Here is a 4,606-nt window from a genome sequence, read left to right as displayed (position 1 = left end):
CATGTAAAGAACATGGGCCACACATGTCAATGGACTGAACTCCACTATAATTTTCCCCCAGTTTATTGAACCATGTGATAAGACCTGAAGGGGGGTTCAGAGTCACTTGAACACAAATAGAATGCTCAATAGGGTCAAGCAACTATTTTATCAGAATTCCTCACAACCGTTGAGGATGCCTGCCATAGGTGTGGGTGAAACGTCAGGACAGAATGCTTCTGGAACATGACCATACAGCCTGGAAAGCTCAAAGTAACCTACTAATTCTGGCCATGAAAGCCTTCAATAAGACAAAAAACAACCCAGAGTTTCTGGTTGTTCGCAAGTTCTGATCATGTTCAAGTGAATGTGAGCTCTCTTTCATTTGAATTCATGTTAAAAACAACTATCCTTTTAGAAATCCTTCCTCTATGCAGAGAGGGGGTGGGCCCAACATGTGCAGGGACATTATAGTCAGGAACAACACCAGTCACAAATTGCCCTTTACATACGTTTTATATCCTATTTGAAAAACAAAGATCTGAGTAGAAAATAGATACTGTAGCATTAGCCACTACAGAGACACTGAAAAGACAAGCTCTCTCCCTGTGACTACAAAAACTTGGTAAATTTTTATATGCCAGGTAGTTTCTTTGACAGCATCAAAAATAGGAAATCTGCTAAACCAACTAAAAATCAAATTATCTGGACACAAGAATTATCGCATTACTCCAAACACATAATCCAAATTATAAAAAAGCACTGGCATCTTCTTCAAGATATTTCAGGTTGTGATAAATTACCTATTTTTGGAAACAGGCGTACTAAAAATATTAGAGAATATTTAATCCATACAGATTTAATCACTCCCATTAGTACACCGAAGAGCACCCTGAGAGGCCATTATCCTTGTGGTCACTGTAAGTGTTGTCCTCAATCTTGGAAGACTAAGGAGATATATAATCATAGGAACAAAGTGGGCACCACACTAAAACATTTTTCTACTTGTAATAGCAACAATGTAATCTACCTCTTGACATGTGACTGTGATCTCTGGTATATCGGAAAAACAACCAGATCCTTGAGAATCAGAATCTCTGAACATAAATCCAGAATCAAAAATTTATCTACAGATTCTCTTTTATATTCACACTTCACCCAATACAAACATTCATCTACCTCATTTAAATTTTGTGCTCTGGAATGCATCTCTCAAAAACCTTTCATGGACTTGGAAAAACTATTATCCCAAAGGGAAATGTACTGGATCTTTAAGTTTAAAACCTTTTCCCCTCAGGGACTTAATGAATCACTTAATTTTAGCTGTTTCCTTTAAACCTCCAAGTACTCTTTAAAAACCTTTGAATGAACCTCCAGAATTACTCGCAGTTGAAATCACCACAAGCAGAGTCACTCAGTGAAAGCATTTAGCACTATGTAAGTATATACTGTTATATGGGTTACTTTTACTTCTGTTAATACTGCTGGTAAAATACTTGTTACTCTATGTTTTGTTTTAGATAGAAATTCATTGTTGCTGAGTTTAACAACTCCTGAAGAAGGGGTTTTTCCCTGAAACAGGGTCAAAAATACCCGGGACCCCTGTAGACTTGGGACTTTATTTGGACTTTACTTTTGAAGACTTTTTTGAGAGCGGTGCTCCATCATTATTTTCTTCAATCCAGTATACAGCAACACGACCAACCATCTGTTTGGAAGATATTTTCATTGACTGTATCCCTGAAGCCTATATGTATTGGAACCAATACCAGACTTGAACAACTTTTGTGTTAGAGCTGTTGCTCCTTTTCATTTTGTCGGGTACGGCCAAATTGAGCTTTGTACGGGGAACTGTAACAATATATGTCATTTGGACACATTTTCTTTGTACATAGACAATCGTTTGTGTGTATAGGTGCTGTGTATTTGCCCATTTATATAAGCATCTGTTACTAAACCTACTTAAGAAAGCTAATCGTATTAAAAATAATACCTAAGGAAAATTAATTTACAATGAAGGGTGCATCTCTGTCACATTTAGAAATGTTATCCCTGCTGTGATACAAAATAGAATATCAAGTATGAGAATGTTTTCGTGCATGCTTTATTTATTTCTATAGTGTTTGAATTTGTTGCATCCTTCAGTATGCCTCCGTAAAAAAAATTACATTTTTCTTGTGGAGAGAAAGATGTGGCTCTCCAACTGAGCCCCTTTTCAGAGCAACTTTAAAAATAAAATTAAAACAGAAAAATGCCCATCTTCCGGCATCAACTCATTCTCACAATCACTAGGCTATAAACCCGAGAAGAAGGTAATTGGAAACCTCTTCTGAACAAATTTTGCCAAGAAAACCCTGTGATAGGTTCACATTAGAGTTGCCTTATAGGTTGTAAATAGCTTGAAAGCTATTTCAACTGCAGAAAGTTATGCTAGTATTCCTTTTTTCCTGTATTCCTTTATTCAATTTGTTGTCAATCCACCCCTTTGAGCTTCACACAAATCTACCATTTGACAACATATATGATGCTATGCTATTCTTTTCCATTTCTGGCCAAAGAGCTTAAATTCGGTTAATATTCTGACTTTGGTATTTTAGCAATTAAATTTTGTGGCACTGTCATTTGGATTACTAGTCCTTGTGATCCTATAGTCGCTTGTCCTTCAACTATTCCAGGGTTCAATCCCAACTGCTGGTGGACTGTATCTTTCAGGCTGGGGGAAGCAGCTTCCAACTCCTGGTGGATACACACACACACACACACACACACACAATATATATATATATATATATATATATATATATATATATATATATGCTAGTATACGGCACATAATCAAATTCTAATGTTTAAACATGACTGAATGAGAAGCAACTTAAAAGCGCATTAGCAAAAAAAGTGCAGCATGCATTGTTAAAAAGGTCTTTCGACAGCAGCTCGTTTCTAAAACTTGTCTGAATACATAACCTGCTTGTTGAATGACATGGAGTAGCAGCAAATTAGCTTTAAACACTAAAAACTCTAGAACACAATCAAAACAAAGCAGCTGCAAAATCATCCCACATTAACCAAGTAAGAATCAGAGAAAAAAAATTAGGATTGGTATCAGTCACACCTGTCATGCCCCATGAAAACTCTCACTGTTTACCCCTAGTTAAGCTCCTTTTAGCTAGACAAACCTATCACAGGGATTTATTGGCAATGTTTGTTCAGAAGAGTTTTGACATTGCCTTCTCCTGAGGTTGAGAGAATGTGACTTGCCCGAAGTCATCCAGTGAGTTTCATGACCAAGTGGGAATTTGAACCTTGCTTTCCAGATTCATAGGCCCCTTCCGCACTGCCTTTTATCTCAGGATCTGATCCCCGATTATTTGATTTAAACTGGATTATAGGAGTCCCGACTAATAGAAATGCATATATTCATAACCTGTTAAGATTTTGATACCAATATGGTTAGATATTGGCACAGAGCAGTAAAAACGCAAAAGAATAGGGGTTTATGGGAGCAGAGGTAAAAAGGAAATAAACAATAAGACAAAATAGCCAGCCTCCCTTTCCCTTTAAAAAGTCATGCGCATAAAATAAACATCAGAGACATCAAAAGTAAAATAGTAAAAATATGTTTACTCACAATCTTGTATGATGATGGCCATACAGGTAAAAATATCTTAGTTCCAAAAGAAAAAACAGTTCAGGATACTACATTTCTCTTAACAAACAAGAGCATCAGCATGGCATGGCATGGTCAGGCAGGAGCGAAGAAGAAAGGAGACAGGAAGAGGCATATGTCCATCACTTCCTGTGTGTCCCCAGAAAGGATACTTCCATTTCCCATTTCATATGCAAAAACCCCTAAATTGTGGCTTCAGATTACTAAGCCACAAACAAAACTAACTACATAAACCATCCCACATTGAAAATGCATGCATGATTGCTTAGATAACCCAACACCGACTGCCATATATTCTGATATAAGAAGATAATCTGGGATCAGATCCTGGGATATAGGGGTAGTGTGGAAGGAGCCTTAATCCAGTGCTCAAGGCACTATACGATGCTGACTCCCAATTGTATGTGTACTTACTTCTTAATCTTTTTGTGAGCCCACCTGAATCTCAGATTTGGGGAAAGTGGGATATAAATTAAATCAAAAATGAAAGACAGAAGGTACAAGAGAGATTAGTAGTTTAAAAACATGTAATACATAAATAAAATCAATAAAATAAGCATATATGTTCTGCCATAACACTCCTATCCTGTTCTATTGTATCTCACATGCTGTAGCTTGTCTTGGGATGCATCTAAAGTGGTGCAACTTGACACCACTTTTACTGCCATGCATTAATTCTATAGTGTAGATGCACCATTAGTTGCTTTCCTTTAAAAATGACTTGACTATTTGAGGATTAGGGGCCCCTGGTGGCACAGTGTGTTAAAGCGCTGAGCTGCTGAACTTGCAGACCAAACAGTCCCAGGTTCAAATCCTGGGAGCGGAATAAGCGCCTGCTGTTAGCCCCAGCTCCTGCCAACCTAGCAGTTCGAAAACATGCAAATGTGAATAGATCAATAGGTACCGCTCCGGCTGAAAGGTAAAGGCGTTTCTTGCAGTCATGCCGGCCACATGACC

At 37.6% G+C, this 4,606-nt stretch overlaps 1 long non-coding RNA gene across 1 annotated transcript; it reads left to right on the top strand.

Moving 5' to 3' along the window:
* The first annotated feature begins 353 nt into the window (after positions 1 to 353).
* LOC134299507 (uncharacterized) lies at positions 354 to 1,858 on the top strand. Its single transcript, XR_010006726.1, has 2 exons — positions 354 to 1,416; positions 1,500 to 1,858. It is a non-coding gene; the product is annotated as an uncharacterized LOC134299507 (long non-coding RNA).
* The last annotated feature ends 2,748 nt before the right edge of the window (positions 1,859 to 4,606 follow it).

Source organism: Anolis carolinensis, chromosome 5 (assembly GCF_035594765.1).
Source record: "Anolis carolinensis isolate JA03-04 chromosome 5, rAnoCar3.1.pri, whole genome shotgun sequence".
Taxonomy (NCBI): Eukaryota; Metazoa; Chordata; class Lepidosauria; order Squamata; family Dactyloidae; genus Anolis; species Anolis carolinensis.
Note: the sequence above shows the minus strand (reverse complement) of the source record. Positions and strands in the feature narration are given on the sequence as shown.